Consider the following 20,556-nt stretch of genomic DNA (forward strand, 5'->3'; position numbering starts at 1 on the left):
CTGTGTCCACCATCTGTGCCCTGTGTCCAAACATTTCCTCTGCTCCCAAAACAATGCCAGCAGCTGGAGACCAGGTTATCAACTAGAGGCCTGTGAGTGACCTTCAAAACACAATCCAAATCATCACTAAGTAACTGAATAGCCCCATTTGGTCTGAACTATGCTATGTTTTTTATCACTTTTGCTAACATGCTCATTTGCATTGGACAATCACGTAGAACCATCCTGCTACTGGATACATACCATGTTTTGAGATATTCCCAGAATCCTTCATAGTAAGTTTATTTAATTTTCCCTCACCTGTATGGTCACATAACACACGGAATCCCAGCACTCAAGAGGCTAAAGCAGGAAGATTTGGGGACAGCATAGAGTATACAATAAGCCCCTGTCATAAAACAAAAAAAAAGGAAAAAAGAAAAAAATTTTGTTGTTATTTTTTAAACTTTTCCCTAACCTCGTTTTTCTTATTTCATTTTATATATTCTGGTACCTGTCATTGAATACTCTCAGAATCTAATGCTATCACCATTTTCCTCTCTTGCCAGTACATGCTGACATAGTTTTTGTAAAACAGGTATTTGACAGAGAATTTATATTGTGGTGGTTTGAAAGAAAATGTCCTCCAAAAGGAGTGGCACTATTAGGAGGTATGGCTATGTTGGAGTAGGTGTGGCCTTGTTGGAGGAAATGTGTCACTGTGGAGGCAGGCTTTGAGGGCTCTTATATGCCCAAGCCATGCCCAGTGAGATAGAATACTTCCTGTTGCCTGCAAGATGTAGGACTCTTAGCTACTTCTCCACCGTATCTGCCAGAATGCCACAATGACCCAGCATGATGATAATGGACTGAACCTCTGAACTATAAGTGAGCTACCCCAATTAAATGTTCCCTTTATAACAGTTGCTGTGGTCATGATATCTCTTCACAGCAATAGGAACCCTAACTAAGGGAAAAGTTGGTACCAGGGACTGGAGTATTTCTAGAATAGGCCTAAAGATAGTTTTGTTTGGAGGAATTTGAACTTTGGTACTTTGAGTTAGGAAAGCAGTGGAATGCTTTAAGCACTGCTTAATAGGCCATATATTAGTAGGAGCATGGAGGAGAGTGATGCTAAGAATTATTTGAGCTGTTGGGAGCTCACCCAAGTGGTTTCAAAGGGGAAGAATTTTAGGATGTTGCCTACAGATTGTTCTGGTGATATTTTGGTGAAGAGTTTGGCTACTTTTGCCCTTGTTCGAAAAGTCTGCCTGAGACTAAAGTGAAACCTTTTGGATTAATTCCGTTGGCAGAAGAAATCTCAAAACAGCCTAGTATAGACTCTGTCATGTGATCATTAATGTTAATTCTGATGAGGATTTATAATAAAAAAGAGCAAGCTGAGCAAATGAAAATACAAAATGTATAGATTGAGAAAAGGGGCATCAAGAAGTGGAATAAAGCTAAATCCTGTGTTCAAGGAGATAAACAGATTAAGAAATGGAATAATGGGAGTGGCAACCTCAGAGCAAGATCCTACCCAGCTAAGTTTCCAACTTGTGGAAAGGAATTTAAAAAGCTTAGAGCCAGGTGTGGTGTTGCACACCTTTGATCCCATCACTGGGAAGACTGAGGCTGGGAGATCTCTTGAGTTTGAGACAAGCCTGATCTACAGAGCAAGTTCAAAGACAGCCGAGCTTAGGCAGTAAAGGTAACAATCAAAAATAGAAATCTGGTGAACTATAATTGAAAGAGGGGGGTCATCTTCTAGCCCTATCAAGCAACAGAACTTGACAGCTATGGCCACATGTTTCTGGCTTTAGGGGTAAGGAAAGAAGAAACTGGTTATAGAATTTGCCTCTGCAGCCGAGAAAAGCTGCTGAGGTTTGGCATGTATCAGGAGTGTCCCTGAATTGAGGTCTAGACAGGCCATTTTGTGAAGCTGTGAAGTTGAAGCCTGGATTACCTTGGAGACCTCAAGATGTTAGAGATGGCAGAGTTGTGGGATACCTGCCAAGAAAAGCTGCTAACAGGGATTGGAACCAGCCCCCAAAAAGAAGTGTGCTGCAGTCAAGTGTTTTGACATCAGACATGGAAATGCAGAGTTTGCAGGTGCCCAGCTGGTTTTTAGCCTTGCTTTGGTCCAGTATTTCCTCACTATGCTCCCTTCCCTATTTCTTGGAATGGTAATGTATATCCTGTGCTATTATATGTTGGAAGTATGAGATCTGCTTTTTTATTTTGATTTTAGAGGGGGATTACAGTTAGATTGCCATGAGTCTCAGAAGAGAATTTGGACTTTAAAACAAGTATGAGACTGTTACTGATGACTATGGGGACTTTTGAAGCTGAACCGAATGCATATTTGCACTAGGGTATGGCTACAAGGCTTGGGGTCCAGGGAGTAGATTGTGGTGGTTTGAAAAAAATGGCCCCCAAAGGGAGTGGTACTGTTAAGAGGTGTGGCTTTGTGGGAGAGTGAGTGTGGCCTTGCTGGAGGAAATGTGTCATGGTGGAGGCAGGCTTTGAGGGTTCATATATGCTCAAGCCATGCCCAGTTAGACAGAATACTTCTTGTTGCCTGCAAGATGTAGAACTCTCAGCTACTTCTCCACAGACTGTCTGCCTACATGCCACCATGTCCAATCACGATGACAGTGGACTGAACCTCTGAATTGTAAGCAAGCCACCCCAATTAAATGTTTCCTTTATAAGAGTTGCTGTGGTCATGATGTCTCTTCACAGCAATAGATACCTTAACTAAGACATATACCTAGCATATTTTTTAATGATTCTCAAAAATCAATAAGAAACTAAAAAATCTTGTTTTTAAAAGGACAATTATTTGAACATATACTTCAGCAGGAAAATAAAAACATGATTCTATAGTGTGGATCCTGAATTCCACTGTTCCCCAAAAACCTATTTGTTAAAGGTTGATAATGTTGTTGGGAACTAAATGAAAAAAAAAAAACCTTTGAATGCTGGGTGTGGTGGGATGCCTTTAATCCCAGTACTTAGAAGGCAAAGACAGGTGGACTTCTATGAGTTCTGGCAAGCCTGGGCTACACAGTGAGATCCCATATCAAAAAAAAAAAAAAAAATAAAGATAAGAAGGAGGAGGAGAAGGAGGAGGAAGAAGAAGAGGAAGTAGTTTGAGAGATGGTGCCTAGCAGGATGTTCTTAGGTCTTGGAGCACATGCCCTTAAAATGGGAGTTTTGAAGCTGGAAACATGGCTCAGTGGTTAAAAGCACTTGTTGATTTTTCACAGGACCTAGGTTCCATTGCCTGCACCCACATGGTGGCTCACAACTGTCCAGTCCAAAGGTGTTTGATGACCTCTTATGATCTCCATGGGCACCAGGCCTGCATATGATGCAAATACATACATGCATGCAAAACACTCATACAATTAAATTTTAAAATAAGAAATTATTTTGGAATATTGGTCCTTTCTTCACTTTACCTGGACATAGAGTAAATGGGTGGCTCCATCACATACTCCTCCCTACCATTGCCATCCATCACCTCTACTACCAGAGATCTAAAAGCAATGGTTCTGCCAAGTCATAGGATGAAGCCGCTGAGACACTGACCCAAAATAAACATTTTCTCTTTTCAAAATAATTATCTCAGATATTTTGTTACAGTGATTAAAAAGTAACACAACATGGCAAATAATGACATGAAAAGCAACCTATACACAACAAATCAGGGCACAGAAGGATGGCTCAATGGGAAAAAGTGCCTGCCACCGATCTGGATGACCGGATCTCTGGGCCTCACATGGTGGAGGGGGTGAACTGACGCCTTCAAGTTGTCCACTGACTTCCACATTAGTGCAGTAGCACATAGAGTCCATACACAATAAAAAAATAAATGTAATAAGTTGTAGAAACCTTCCCCTAGATCTTTTTGTAAGCCCTATTTAAGCTTTAACATCAAAATGGAGCCAATATGATAATGCATGCCCATAATCTCAGCACTTGAGATGCTGAGGCTAGAGATCATCATGAGTTCAAAGCCATCTTGAGGTACATAGTAAATTCTAGGTCAGACTTTGTTTCAACAAAATTTGACAGGCATTTTTCACTTTTGAAAATAAATGAGATGATTCCAAATACTAAATAAAACACAGCAATACAACATATGAATCTATTAGTACATGCTAGAATTCAAAGATAATTAAATTCCAGAAACAACACATATTACATTACAAACCAGACATATTTATTTACTCTCCTACATTGCATCATCATTACTACAGAGATCTAAAAGCAATGGTTCTGCCAAGTCATGGGATGAAGCTGCTAAAACACTGACCCAAAATAAGCATTTTGTTAATATTATTATTAAAAGGGATCATTAGAGAGCTAGAGATATAGCTCAGCAGTCAATTCTTCTTGCTGCTCTTGCAGAAGAACTGAGTTTGGTTCTTTGCACCTACACTTAAGAAGTATGTGGTAGTTTGAATGTATTTGGTCCCTATAAGATCATAGGGAGTGGCACTATTAGGAGATGTGGCCTTGTTGAAGGAAGTGTGGTCTTGTTAGAGGAGGCTGAATGACACACACCTTTTAATCCAGACCTTGAGGCTGGAGGACACACCTTTAAACTGGGCCACACTTTCTGTTGGGATTGTATTACTATGGGGGCAGGCTTTGAGGTTTCATATACTCAGGATAAACACACAGTGTGTCAACTTCCTATTGCCTCTGAGTCAAGATGTAGGACTCTCAGCTCCAGCACCATGTCTGCCTCCATGCTGCTATTCTCCCCTTCATGATCATAATAGACTGAGCTTCTGAAACTATAAGTGAGCCTCCCTCAATTAAATGTTTCCTTTATAAGACTTGCCATGATCATGATGTCTCTTCACAGCAATAAAATCCTAAGACAAAGTACCTGGTGAAATCTGGCAGCTCTATTTTAAAAAAATATGCACATTTTCCCTGAGCACACTGTCAAACACATTTAATCCTAGCACTCAGGAGGCAAAGAAGTTTAGACTTAATTTCTCAGCTTCATGGAATGGCCTCTTAGAGCCTCCTAGGAGGGAAACTGTCTAGTATTGACAATACATATACACAGATACACACAAACACACACACACACACACTTTTTTTAATTTTTAAAAATGTGTCTTTATCATATATCTTAATCCCATTTATTCCCTTTCCCTTCTCATCTGCCCTCAACCCCTGCACCCCACTCAAATGAAACAAAATTCAAGCACCCCACTCAAATAAAACAAAATTCAAGAGAAAAAAGGAATAAAATAAAATAAAATGAGAAAAATACAAGAAGGGAAGAAATTAAAAATCTCATCAAAGGAAGCTGCAGTGAGACCCAACAATTCACACCAAATACCCATTTGCCCATACATCTCTGCTTGTGAGTATTCATTGCAAAGAGTCATTGGTCTGGGTCTAGGCCCCTGGTATCCACTACAGGTTTGATGCTGATCCCCCACTAGGACTCTTCCTGGACATCCTGCTGCTGCCCTATGTTGTGGAAATCCTGCAGCTTTGAGTCTGTGGGTCAGATTCCTTCCCATGCTCCAATAGATCATAGATGGAGTGAATGTTGGGGCAGGCCAAATCATAGTCCTGGGTCTGGGCCTGAGAAGCTCTATGGTTGGTCCACCAAATAGGAAATGGGGACAGTTCTCCCATGCTCACATCTTCAGGGCTAGCTTACTCACATCTTCACCAATAGGATTGGCTCTATTGTGCTGCCCTGGTGAGGTACAGGGCCTGCTCTCCCGAGGGTTGGACCTGGTGGAGGTTAGGGACAGCTCTCCCACTCTTATGAGCACAGGGCAGCTCTCCTACCTACTCCAGTTTTTGGTGGTGTTGGGGCATCTCTCCCCAGCCCATGCCACTATGTGGCAGATAAGGGTTGGGGCTAGATCTACCATGCTCACATTCTCAGGGTTGGCTCACCTGTGCTCTCATCAACAAGGTCATCTGCTGTGTTGCCCAGATAAGGTACATGGCTCACTTTCCTGTTTCTGTGTGTTGCTGATAGTCAAGGGATCAGCTCCATCACCATCTCATTTCACTCCCTCCCTCTCTTGTATCTTCAGATATGAACCATATTCTCTCCTTTCTTCCCTTCTCCCTCTCCTCTCTCCCTCCTCCTCCTTCCCTCTCCCTCCCCTCACTCTCTGTCTCCTCTGCCCATAAGACACCATACCTACCACAGCTCTTTTCACTCTGATAGTGTCCATCTGGCTGGGTAGGCTCATATTTTCTCTTTGGAGTCCAGATTGGGCAGCCCCAGGCCTGCGTGTAGGTCTCCCTGCTTCATTCAGGTTGCCATGACACTGGCTGGGTCATGCTTCCTCATCATGAGAGTATATGGCACCAGGTAGGCTCCTGGTTGGTACGTTTAGCTGCACTCTGTCCACCCTGGCAACATGGCGAGGGGTGGGCACTTGGCTGGAGTTCCACTGCGGGCCAAGTTAGAATACCCTGCCCCTGCTTAGCTGCATTGTGTCCATCACTCATTCAGGCCCAGGTTGGGCAAGCAGCTCCTGCATGATTGTGGCCCCTGCAGATCCAAGAGTCTAGGGAAACCACACACACACATTTTTTTTAAATGAAAATCTAAAAGAACAACCTATAAGTGGGGGAAAAAGTACAAATGGCCAATTAATACATGAAAATATTCAACAATCTTAGTTATCAGGAAATTAACTGCAAGCCAAAACTGTATTGGAATTCCATCTCACCTCAGTTGGAATGGCTATCATCAAGAATAAGAATGCTGACAAGGACAGGGTTGGGGAGAGAACTTTATTGCATTGCTGAAATGAATATAAGCTAGAGAGTCTGTGACTAATCTCAATGGTATAGTTTTGTGCTTTTTTTTGCCTCATCTAAAAAAGCATTTCTCAAGAGATTTTCACCTTTTACTGGTTTTATACTTTCAGATGATACATTTAAGTGTTTAATCACCTTGTGTTGATGTCATATAGAATGATACGAGGATCACCGTTTCTTCTTCTGTGTGTGGGGGTCTAGTTTTCTCTACACTGTTTATAGAATGGAGGGACATTACTCCTTTGTGGATTCTTGGCACCTTTGTCAAAAACCCATCTCATTGAAAGAATTTATTTCTAGGATCCCTGCCCTCTTTCATTAGGAAGTGTGTTTGTACACCAGCATCCCCTGTTTTCATTAGTATAGCCTCCAGTTTTGCCCTTTGTGTTCAAGATTGCTTTAGCCATTTGAAATGGTTTCTATTTCTGTCAACAGTTCTATACTGTAACCCTCAGCAACCTGAGGAGTTCCCTAATGTTTTAGAGACCTCAACACAGCTTAAGCTGGGATTTGTAGTTTCAACACAGAAAAGAGTTTCAGGCCTAGCCAACACGATGAAGTGGAGATAAAGATTTATATTAAAGATATTAAGAAAAATGTCACTCAAGAAGATGACACTAAAGAGCATGGATATAGGCTTCTCTAAGGGAGAGTCATGAAAATAAGACATCCTAGTATACACATGATTTCCTCAAGGGAAAGTAGGACATATGCAAGTTTAGGTGTTGGCTCCTTAAGGCAGAGTCACAATCTTAACATCACCCATATGTACCATTTGGATGACTTTTGGGTTGTAGCTCAAAAGATTGCTAAGGAATCTTTCTCTCTTTTAATAAGTAAAACATCGGATAGATATATAGGTACATTGGACAGATTTATAATCGGATAAGGTAAAAGCAGAAGTCACAAGGAGTTTCATACACGTTCTTTCCTTACTAATGGGGTTTCTGGTACAATTCCTGGAAAAATTCAGGTTTACAGATAGGGAGGGAGAAAGGCCTTAAACAGTTGTTTATTGTGTCAAAATCCATGCTTCTTTGTTAGTGGAAGGCTTCAACTAGATGTCTCGGTGAAGGACTCCTTTCCCTTCTCCTGTCCCCAAGATTTTTCCTGTCTTTCCATACTTTGCATCCAAGTTTTAAGGGTTTTTTTCTGTTTCTGTTTTTTTTTTTACTATTTATTATTATTAAGAAATTTTCTATTCATTTTACATACCAACCACAGATTGCCCTGTCTTCCCTCCTCCTGCACCCCAGCTTTCCCTCCTAACTCATACCCCATTCTTGCCTCCTCCAAGGCAAAGTCTCCAATGGGGAGTCAGCAGAGCCTGCTACATTCTGTTGAGGCAGGTCCAATCTCCTCCTCCCTGCACCAAGGCTGCACAAAGTGTTTCACCATAGGCACTATGCTCCAAAAAGCGGGCTCATGCACTAGGGACCGGTTCCGATCCCACTGTCTGGGGGTCCCCTATACAGTTTAAGCTAAACAACTGTCTCGCCTATCCAGATGGCCTAGTCTAGTACCATAAGGGTTCCTCAGCTATTGGTCCACAGTACATGCATTTCCACTAGTTTGGCTAGCTGTCTCAGTACTTTTTCCCATCCTGGTCTCAATGTCCCTTGCTCATAGAATCCCTCTTCTCTCTCACTGATTGGACTCCTGGAGCTCTTCCTGACACCCACCCATGGATCTCTGCATCTGCTTCCATCAGTCACTGGATGAGGGTTCTATGATGACACTTAGGGTATTCAGCCATCTGATCACTAGAGTAGGCCAGTTCAGGCACCCTCTTCACTATTGCTAGTAGTCTATGGTAGGGTCATCATTAGGGATTCCTGGAAACCTCTCTAGCACTGTTTCTCCCTATTCCCATGTTGTCTTCATTTATCATGGCATCTCTTTCCTTGCTCTCCCACTCTGTCCCTGCTCCAGCTTGAACCTCTTGTTCCCCTATGTTCTCATCCTCCATCCTTCGCTCTCTATTACCCCCCACTCGAAGTTTGCTCATGTAGATCTCATCTATTTCTCTTTCGTTGGGCGATCTATACGTCCTTCCTAGGGTCCTCTTTACTAGCTAGCCTCCCTGGAGCTGTGGGTTGCAGTCTGGTTATTCTTTGCTTTACATCTAGTATCCACTTGATTGAGTACATACCATGTTTGTCTTTTTGAGTCTGGGTTACCTCACTCAGGATGATATTTTCTAGTTCCATCCATTTGCCTGCAAATTTCATGATGTCATTATTTTTCTCTGCTGAGTACTACTCCATTGTGTATATGTACCACATTTTCTTTTTTTCCCCCAGATGCTCTGCGTATTTCTCATCTATATGTGGCTTACCATATTTTTGATTACTTTATTCCTTTTTTTGGTATTTATTTATTTATTTATTTATTTATTTATTTATTTATTTATTTATTTATCTTAGGACACCATTCAGTTCCACATAATAGCCACAGATTCCCCTGCTCCCCCCTGCACCCCTCCCCCTCCTCCCAGCCCACCCCCCATTCCCACCTCCTCCAGATCAAGGTCTCCCCCGAGGACCGGGATCGACCTGATAGGCTCAGTCCAGGCAGGTCCAGTCCCCCCCTCCCAGACCGAGCCAAGTGTCCCTGCATAAGTCCCAGGATTCAAACAGCCAACTCATGCAACGAGCCCAGGACCCGGCAACACCGCCCAGATGCCTCCCAAACAGATCAAGCCAATTGACTGTCTCACCCATTCAGAGGGCCTGATCCAGTTGGGGGGCCCCTCAGCCTTTGGTTCATAGTTCATGTGCTTCCATTCATTTGGTTATTTGTCCCTGTGCTTTATCCAACCTTGGCTTCAACAATTCTCGCTCATATAAACCCTCCTCTTTCTCACTAATTAGACTCCCAGTGCTCCACCAGGGGCCCAGCCGTGGATGTCTGCATCCAGATTCCTCAGTCCTTGGATGGGGTTTATGGCACAACTATCAGGGTGTTTAGCTATCCCATCACCAGAGTAGGTCAGTCCCGGCCATCTCTCCATCATTGCCAGCAGTCTTTTGCGGGGGTATCTTTGTGGATCTCCGTGGGCCTCCCTAGCTCTCTGCTTCCTCCCCTTCTCATGTGGTCTTCATTTACCATGGTCTCCCATTCCTTGTTCTCCCTCTCTTTTCTTGATCCTGCTAGGATCTCCCGCTCTCTGTCCCTCGACCGTCGTCCTTCATTGCTCCCAATCATGTCCAGGCTGTTCATGTAGATCTCATCCATTTCTCCATGTCTTTCTTGGGGTCCCGTTTTCCAGGTAGCCTCACTGGTGATGTGAGTAGCAGTCCAGTCATCCTTGTTCCACATCTAGCATCTTCCTATGAGTGAGTACATACCATATTTGTCTTTCTGAGTCTGGGTTACCTCACTCAGGATGATTTTTTCTAGTTCCATCCATTTGCCTGCAAACCTCATGATGTCATTGTTTTTCTCTGCTGACCTAGTATTCCATTGTGTATATGTGCCACAATTTATTTATCCATTCTTCAGTTGAAGGGCATCTAGGTTGTTTCCAGGTTTTGGCTATTACAAACAATGCTGATATGAACATAGCTGAGCAAGTGCTCTTGTGGTATGATTGAGCATTTCTTGGGTATATGCCCAGGAGTGGTATAGCTGGGTCTTGGGGGAGATTAATTCCCAATTTTCTAAGAAAGTGCCATATTGATTTCCAAAGTGGTTGTACAAGCTTGCATTCCCACCAGCAATGGAGGAGAGTTCCCCTAGTTCCACATCCTCTCCAGCATAAAGTGTCTTCAGTGTTTTTGATCTTAGCCATTCTGACAGGCATAAGGTGGTATCTCAGAGTTGTTTTGATTTGCATTTCCCTGATGATTAGGGATGTTGAGCAATTCTTTAAATGTCTTTCAGCCATTTGAATTTCCTCTGTTGAGAATTCTCTGTTTAGTTCTAAAGCCCATTTCTCAATTGGACTGTTGGTCGTTTTGATGTCTAATTTCTTAAGTTCCTTATATATTCTGGATATCAGTCCTCTGTCACATGTGGGGTTGGTGAAGATCGTTTTCCATTCTTTAGGCTGTCGCTTTGCCTTGTTGACCATATCCTTTGCTCTACAAAAGCTTCTCAGTTTCAAGAGGTCCCATTGATTGATTGTTTGTCTCAGTGTCTGTGCTACTGGTGTTATCTTTAGGAAGTGATCTCCTATGCCAATGTGTTCAAGACTACTTCCTACTTTCTCTTCTAGCAGGTTCAGAGTAGCTGGATTTATGTTGAGGTCTTTGATCCACTTGGACTTAAGTTTTGTGCATGGTGACAGATATGGATCTATTTGCAGCCTTCTACACGTTGATATCCAGTTATGCCAGCACCATTTGTTGAAGATGCTTTCTTTTTTCCATTGTACACTTTTGGCTTCTTTGTCAAAAATTATATGTTCATAGGTGTGTGGGTTAATGTCAGGGTCTTCAATTTGATTCCATAATTGAGCATGTGTCCATGAGAAAATTGTCATTGGTATTTTTATTTGGATGGCATGAGTTTCATGAGTTTTCCTGGACAGATGTAGAGTTGGTACTAGAGTCTTACCCTCAATTAACTTTAACTCCCTATGTATACTGTAGTGGGTAGCAATTCCAACCTTGATCTAGAAGTTCCAACCCCCATTTAGGCTTAGGTAACTGTCCCACTTACAAGGCAGCGGGGTTAAGAGAGGACCCTGAAGACTCGAGATCCAGATGCACCATCTCTCTTGGTTCCTGTTCCCTGGACGCTGAAGGTAGACTGAGCAGATTTCTCTAGAGAACACCATCAGACTGTGCCATGCCTTTCCTAGACTCTGCAGCCTACCTATCCCTTCATTTGTAAGTTATGCCACTAAATAAACCTCCCTTTTAACTACATGGAGTGGCCTTAATAATTTCACCAATATTTGGTGCCCAATGTGGGGCATGAATCCACGACCCTGAGATTAAGAGTCTCATGCTCTACCAACTGAGCTAGCCTGGCTGGTGATGAGGATGGTAGAGCATGAAATGGTCTGTCAAATACTCTAGGCCTGTAGCCAATTTGAATACATCAACAATGTTAAAAAAAATTATGTAACTCTTCAGCTGTCTCTGTCTACTCTTGCAAGATTCCCGAAAGTTGCTTACATCCATCTTCCATTTATCAGGTACCATTATATTCCTTCTCAGGTCTTTGATGGGATTAAAGACTAGCAGTTATAGTTACAACTTAGTGTATGTATGTGTGTATATATATATATATATATATATATATATATATATATATATATATATTATCTTAGCTAGAATATATTAAGTATTAGATTCAGGTTCTTTAGATAGGACACCTTTTGGAATGATCTTTGTAACATGCCATTTACCTATGCTCTAGACTTTGCTGGATTTTAGTGTTTCTTGCTCAATATTGTTCACATTGGTTGTAGTTCCATCTTATCTAGGTCATTAACCCTCATTACCCCTGGACAATATTTGATAACCTTTCCTTGTATATAGTCTTGTATTAGGTTAGAACCTTTTTATTTAGACAAAAGGGGGAGATGTAGTGGGTAGCCATTCCAACCTTGATCTTGAAGTTCCAACCCCCATTGAGGCTTCAGTAACTGTCATGCCTACAAGGCGGGACCAAGAGAGGACCCTAAAGACCTGAGATCCGGATGCACTGTCTCTCTTTGTTCCTGGATCCTGGAGGCTGGAGGTAGACTGAGCAGAGTCATCCAGAGAACACTGCTGGACTGCGCTACACCTTTCCTAGACCCTACAACTTACCTATCCCTTCATTTGTAAGTTACACCACTAAATAAACCTCCCTTTTAACTATGTGGAGTGGCCTTAATAATTTCACCAATAGTATACCCTAGTCCTTCCAAGGTCATTTACAGCTGGGAGGCAAGAGGAATAGGCTGAGAAAACTAGTGCTGAGTTCAGTGAGAGATCCTGCTTGGAAGGAAAGGTGTAGAGTGGTAGAAGAGAAGAATGCATATACACAAATGTGCCCGTCCACTCATAAATAAATACCTATTATGGAATCAATCAGGCACACCTTTGAGAGTGCCTATGATGGCTCTTCCAGGGAGTATTAACAGAAAAATGAAACCCTGTGGTGTTACCAAACCATGGGTTAGAGTCCCAGACTGAGTAAAAGGCAGGGGAGGGGCAGCTGAGCATTGCATTCCCTTTTCTCTGCTTTGTAGCTGGAATCATGTCTGGTACCGTAAACCTGGTCCAAATCCTGAAGATAAAGAGGACAATGGGGTCTAGCAGGGAAACTCCTAATGTTGTGTTGTTAAATGGTTATGATATGCTTCTCAGATTACCTTCTGAAGGTTTGCTTATGGCGATAGCTTCATAGATTAGTGCTGCAGTCACATTCAGTCAAAGAAAGCTTTTTTTGCAGGGGGCCTTGGTAACTGAAGAGACTCACAATTGGTTAAAATGAAAAGAATAAGTGACTAATGAATGCTCAGCCATAAATGAAACCTGTACAAGCTTCTTTGAGGTTCATGCAACATCATAAAGAGGGGGCAGAATTTAAAAACTACAGGAGTGGGTGGAGGGTTATAGAATGTGATCTTTCAGGGATGACAAAACCACTGTACTGGAACTCATAACAGCTGTGGCTACAAGACCTGCAAAAGATTGGTTCCATAGAGACCTTGTCATTGAGGGAGAGGATACCATAGAGCTTGTAGACAGACAGTATAATGCTTTCTGGGGAAGAAAGAGAAATTTTCTTCAGTGTGTGGTGTTTGCACTGTTAAAGTGCCTATACTCTAACCCTTCACCTATGCTCCTATAAGCAATCCCAATGAAAGTCAGTGAAACACACATAGATCAAAGTAGAAGGGGGACTAGTTACATCATCACCTGTCACTAGGTGTCTTTGCACTCTCATGTGCACCCTTTAAAAGGGCCTGCCAGAGTCACAGCACAATGTAATAGTTTAGTGGTGGAAGGCGACTTTGGCAGGTTGGAGCCAAGAGGCATCACAAAGTCACACCATGCAACAGAGTTCACTTGGGAGGTTTATTGGGGGAAGATGCAAAAGCAACCTCTGAACTAGAGCAGAAGGAAAGAGAGAGGGAGGCAAGAAGGGCTTGCCTTTTATAATGGGATACAGTGCATGCACATAGGGAGAGTGCTCTACTCAGTGGCTGCAGTAGCTACAGTGTCACATCTTGGCTGCTGCTGATAACATGTCCTGCTAGGTCCCTGAGAGCAGGCCAGTATAATGCCTGAATGCTAACAGATTGATTGTTCTTGTGATATTTTGGTGAAGAAAGTGGCTGCCTTTTACCCTTGTCCAGAGTCTAGCTGAGGCTAAAGTGAAGAGATTTGGATTAATTCCATTGTCAGAGGAAATCTCAAAACAGCCTAGCATAGATTCTGTTGTGTTTAGTGGTAACTCTAATGAAGATTTATAATAAAGAGGAGCAAGCTGAGCAGGGTAAATTATGAAATGTAAAAGCTAAGGAAAAAAGGAGTATCAAGAAGTGGAATGGAGCTAAGTCCTGTGTTCAAGGACATAAACAGATTAAGAAATGGAATAAAGGGAGTGGTGACCTCAGGGCAAGATCCCACCCAGCTAAATTCCAACTTGTGAAAAGGAACTAAAGAAAAATTTAGAGCGGGGTGTGGTGGTGCATGCTTTTAATCCCCGTACTCTGGAGACAGAGGCAAGCAGATCTCCAAGTTGGAGGCCAGCCTGGTCTAGAGTTCCAGGACAGCCAAGCTTACGCAGTGAAAGAAACTACTGGAAGCTGGTGAAGATGTAATTGAACAAGTGGACCATATTCCAGCCTCAGTAAGCAGAAGAACTTGGTAGCATTGGACACGTGGTTCTTGAGTTAAGGATAGAAGAAAAGGTCAATGGAATTTGCCTCTGTGTCTAAGAAAAGCTGTAACCAGAAGCTTTTCTGTGTCCTGCCCGGACCCTGTAGCACCTTATAAAAGAATCATTCAGAGGCTTAATATTAATTATAAACTATTTGGTATGTGGCTCAGGCTTATTGTTAGCTAGCTATTACATCTTAAATTAACCCATTTTTATTAATCTATGTATCGCCATGTGTCTTTTGATTTTATCTGTGTTCTAAATTATCTTGCTCCCCTGGCAGATTGCAGCATCTCTCTGCAATTAAAAATCCCAAAGACAATAATATATAGTATCCAGACTCTCTGTGTATTTTCCATCTTTATGTGACTTATTTTATTTCATTTTACATACCAACCACTATTCCCCCTCACTCCACTTCTCCCATTACCCACCACCACCTCCCGCCATTACACACTCCATTCACTCCTCATGGGGTAAGGCCTCCCTTGGGTAGTCAATACCAGCTGGCATACCAAGTTGACAGGACTAATCCCCTCACCCCTGCATCAAGGCTCAGTAAGAGATCTCACCATAGGGAATGGGCTCTAAACTTTCAGTTGGTGTACCCGAGATAGGTCCTAGTCCCATTGCCAGTAGCCCCACAAAGAGATCAAGCCACACAACTGTCACTCATTTTCAGAGAGCCTAGTTCAGTTCCATGCAGGCTCCCCAGCTGTCAGTCCAGAGTCAATGAGCTTTCACTAGCTCCTGTCAACAATCTCTGTGGTTTCTCCCATCATGATCTTGACCCCCTTTGCTCATATGGTCCATTCTCTCTCTATCTCCAACTGAACTCCAGGAGCACAGCCAAGTTCTTGGCTGAAGGTCTCTGCATCTTCTTCCATCAGTCACTGGATGTAGGTTCTATGATGATGATTAGGGTAGTCATCAATCTGAGTACTTTATTCCTTTTTTAAGGATTTCACTATTACTTTAAAACTATGAATTTCTTTTTTATGACTATACCTTCTCTTTTCTCTCTCAAGCCTAGGCATATTTTAAACAGACTGTGACCCATTTAGATGTTTTTTTTTCTTCTGTTTTATTTTGTATCTGCAATCATTTTCTCTCCAATGTTTTAAACTGCTAAGTGCTCAGCCTTCCAATATAGCAGAGGTACATTTACCACCAGCTCTGGGAGCCATGCTCACCACCCCAATTCTAGGAATTAATATTAAGTAGCATGTAACTATGTTTAAATCATATGTTAAAATCATTTTTACGTATCTTCTTTTTTTATTAAAAAATATTCAGTTTACATACCAGTCCTAAATCTACTTCTCGTCCCTCCTCCTGCTCCCTCCTCTGGCTACCTCCCCTGACCCAACCCCCATACATCTTTACTCAGCAAACCTGTTATGTTCAGTTGAGGCAGGACCAATCCTCTCATCCCTGCATCAAGGTTGAGCAAGGCACCCGTCCATAGGTAATGGGCTCCAGAAAAGCAGCACATGGGCCAGGGATAGATCCTGATCCCACTACCAGGGGCCCCTCAGACAGACAAAGCTACACAACTGTCTCCCTCATGCAGAGGTCCTAGACCAGTCCCATATAGGTTCCATAGCTGTTGGTCTAAAGTTCATGAGTTCTTATGAGCATGGTTCAGTTCTCTCTGTAGATTTCCTCATCAGGATCTTGACTCTGCTCCCACCTTTCTCATATAATCCCTCTTCACTCTCTTTGACTGGTCTCCTGGAGCTTGGCCTGGTGTTTGGCTGTGGGTCTCTGCATCTGCTTCCATCAGTTACTGGATGAAGGCTCTGTTATGACAGGGTATTCACCAATCTGATTACCAGGGTAGGTCAATTCAGGCAGGCTCTCTATTGCTAGTAGTCTAATCTGGGGTCATCCTTGTGGATTCCTGGAAATTTACCTAGCACCAGGTTTCTCCCTTACCCCATAATGTTTCCCTCTATCAGGATATCTCTTTCATTGCTCTCCCACTCCATCCCTCCTCCAGCTTGACCATCACATTGCCTCATGCTCTCATGCCTCATCCCCTTTCCTCTATTCCCCCTCCCCACCCCCAGTTTATTCATGGAGATCTCATCTGTTTCCTCTTTCCAAGGTGATCCCTACATCCCTCTTAGCATCCTCCTTGTTTTCTAGCTTCTCTGGAGTTGTGGGTTGTAGTCTGGTTATCCTTTGCTTTACATCTATATCTGCTTATGAATGAGTACATACCATGTTTGTCTTTCTGAGTCTGGGTTACCTCAGAATTTTCTAGTTCCGTCCATTTGCCTGCAAATTTCATGATGTCATTGTTTTTCACAGCTGAGTAATACTCCATTGTATTTATGTACCACATTTTCTTTATCCATTCTTTGGTTGAAGAGCTCTAGGTTGCTTCCAGGTTCTGGCTATTATGAATAATGCTGCTATGAACAGAGTTGAGCAAGTGTCTTTGTTGTATGATTGATCATCCTTTGGGTATATGCCCAAGAGTGGTATCATTGGATCTTCAGGTAGATTGATTTTCACTTTTCTGAGAAGTCACTATACTGATTTCCAAAGTGGCTGTATATGTTTGTACTCTCACCAAGAGTGGAGGAGTGTGTTCCACACCCTCTCCAACATAATCTGTCTGCAGTGTTTTTGATCTTAGCCATTTTGACAGGTGTAAGATGGTATTTCAGGGTCATTTGGATTTGAATTTCCCTGATGACTAATGATGTTGAGCAATTCCTTAAATGTCTTTTGGCCATTTGAGATTCTTCTGTTGAGTCTTCTCTGTTTTGAATTTATACCCCATTTTTAAGTGGATTGTTTGGTATTCTGATGTCTAATTTCTTGAGTTCTTAATATATTTTGGAGATGAGCCCTCTGTCAGCTGTAGGGTTGGTGAAGATCTTTTCCCATTTTATAGGCTGCCAATTGGTCTTTTTGACAGTGTCCTTTGCCTTACAAAACTTTTCAGTTTCAGTAGGTCTCATTTATTAATCGTCTATCTCAGTGTCTATGCTACTGCTATTATATTTAGGAAGTGGTTTTCTGTGTCAATACATTCTAGGCTAGTTCCTAACTTCTCCTCTGTCAGGTTCAATGTGGTTGGATTTATGTTGAGGTCTTTAATCCACTTGGACTTGAGTTTTGTTCATGGCAATAGATATGGATCTATTTGCAATCTTCTACATGTTGACATCCAGTCATGCCAGCACCATTTTTTGAAGATGCTTCCTTTTTTCCATTGTACAGTTTTGACTTCTTTGTCAAAATTCAGGTGTTCATAGAGGTATGGATTGATGTCAGGGTCTTCAATTTGATTCCATTGGTCTAGATGTTGGTTTTTAAGCCAATACCAAGCTGTTTTTATTACTATAACTCTATAGTAGAGCTTGAAGTCAGGGGTGGTGATGGCTCAAGAAGATGCTTTCTTGTAAAAGATTGTTTTAACTATAGTAGGTTTTTTTTTTGTTTTTCCATATGAAGTTAAGTATTGTTCTTTTGAAGTCTATGAGGAATTCTGTTGGGATTTTGATGGGGATTGCATTGAATCTGTAGATTGTCTTTGATAAGATTGACATTTTTATTATGTTGGTTCTACCCATCCATAAGCATGGGAGATCTTTCCAGTTTCTGATATCTTCTTCAGTTTTTTTTTTTTTTTTCTTCAAGGACTTAAAGTTCTTGTCATACAGGTCTTTCACTTGCTTGGTTAGAGTGACCCCAAGGTATTTTATATTTTTTGTGGCTGCTGTAAAGAATGATGTTTCTCTGATTTATTTCTTGGCCCATTTCTCATTTATATATAGGAGAGCTACTGATTTTGTTTTTAGTTAATCTTATATGCTGCCACATTACTGAAGTTGTTTATCAGTTGTACGAGTTCCCTGGTAGAATTTTTATGGTCATTTATATAGACTATCATGTCATCTGCAAATAGTGAAATTTTTACTTCTTCCTTTCCAATTTGTATCCCTTTGATCTCCTCTTGTTGTCTTATTTCTCTAGCTAGATCTTCAAGTACTATATTAAATAGATATGGGGAGAGTAGACAGCCTTGTCTTGTTCCTAGTTTTAGTAGAAGCACTTTGAGTTCCTTTCCATTTAATTTAATGTTGGCTGTGGGTTTGCTGTAAACTGCCTTTATTATGTTTAGGCATGTTCCTTGTATTCCTGCTCTCTCCAAGACCTTTATCATGAAGGGATGTTGGATTTTTGTCAATGGCTTTTTCAGCACCTAATGAGAAGATCATTTGTTTTTTCTTTCAATTTGTTTATATGATGTATTACATAGATAGATTTTCATATGTTGAACCATCTCTGCATCTCTAAAATAAAGCCTACTTGATCATGTGGATGATTTTTTGATGTGTTCTTTGTTTGTCAGTATTTTATTGCATCAATGTTCATGAGGGTGATTGGTCTGTAATTCTTTTTCTTTGTTGCATCTTTGTGTGGTTTGGTATCAGGATAACTGTAGCCTCATAGACAGAGTTAGACAATGTTCCTTCTGTTTCTATTGTGTGGACCCATTTGAAGAATTTTGGTATTAGCTCTTCCTTGAAGTTCTGGGTGAATTCTGCACTGAAACCATCTGGACCTATTTTTTTTTTTCTTGTTGTTCTTGTTGTTGTGAGACTTTTAATGACTGCTTCTATTTCCATAGGGGTAATAGGTCTATTTAAATTGTTTATCTGGTCTTTAATTCGGGGATATGGTGCCTATCCAGAAAATTGTCCATTTCTTTTAGATTTTTCCAATCTTGTGGAGTACAGATTTTGGATGTATGACCCGATGATTCTCTGAATTTCCTCATTGTCTGTTGTTATTTCTCCCTTTTCATTTTTGATTTTGTTAATTTGGATATTCTCTCTCTGCCTTTTGGTTAGTTTGGATAAGAGTTTGACTATCTTTTTGATTTTCTCAAAGACCCAACCTTTTGTTTCATTGATTTTTTTTTATAATTCATTTAATTTTACATATCAGTCACAGATTCCCCTTTCTTCCCTTCTCTCACCCACCCCATCCTCTTCCCAATCCACCCCCCATTCCCAGCTCCTCAAAGGCAAGGACTCCCCTGGGGATTCAGCTCAGCCTGGTAGATTCAGTTGAGGCAGGTCCAGTCCCCTCCTCCCTTCACTTAGGCTCAGTAAAGTGTCCCAGCATAGGTCCTAGATTCCAAAAAGCCAGCTCATGCCCTAAGGATAGGTCCCAGTACTACTGCCTGGGGGCTTCCTAAATAGTTCAAGCTAATCAACTATTTCACTTATCCAGAGGGCCTGATCCAGTTCCGGGGGGAGGGGGCGCTCAGCTATTGGTTCATAGTTCATGTGTTTCTACTAGTTTGGCTATTTGTCCCTGTGCTTTTTCCAATCATGCTCTCAATATCTCTTCTCATATAATCCCTCCCCTCTCTCACCAACTGGACTCCAGGATCTCCACCTGGGGCTTAGCCATGGATCTCTGCATCTGTTTCCATCAGTCACTGGATTCGAGTTCTATCATGATAGTTAGGGTGTGGGAACATCTGATCACCAGAGTAGATCAGTTCAGGCTTTCTCTTGAACATTGCCAGGAGTCTATTGTGGAGGTTTCTTTGTGGATTTCTGGGGACCTCTCTAGCACTTTGCCTCATTCTATTCCCATGGAGTCTTCATTTATCATGGTATCTCTTTCCTTTTCTCCCTCTCTGTTCTTGATCCAGTTGGGATCTCCTGCTTCCCTAAGCCTTCTTTCCCCTGACCCTTGCCCTTCATTACGTCTCCCTCATTTACAGTTTGCTCATGTAGATCTCATTTATTTCTCTGTCATTGGAAGAACCCTGTGTCTTTCTTAGGGTCCTCTTTACTAGGTAGCCTCCCTGGAGTTGTGAGTAGCAGTCTAGTCATCCTTTGCTTTACATCTAGTATCCATCTATGAGTGAGTACTTATCAT

The sequence above is a fragment of the Peromyscus leucopus genome, chromosome 14 (genome assembly GCF_004664715.2).
Source record: "Peromyscus leucopus breed LL Stock chromosome 14, UCI_PerLeu_2.1, whole genome shotgun sequence".
NCBI classification, from domain to species: Eukaryota; Metazoa; Chordata; class Mammalia; order Rodentia; family Cricetidae; genus Peromyscus; species Peromyscus leucopus.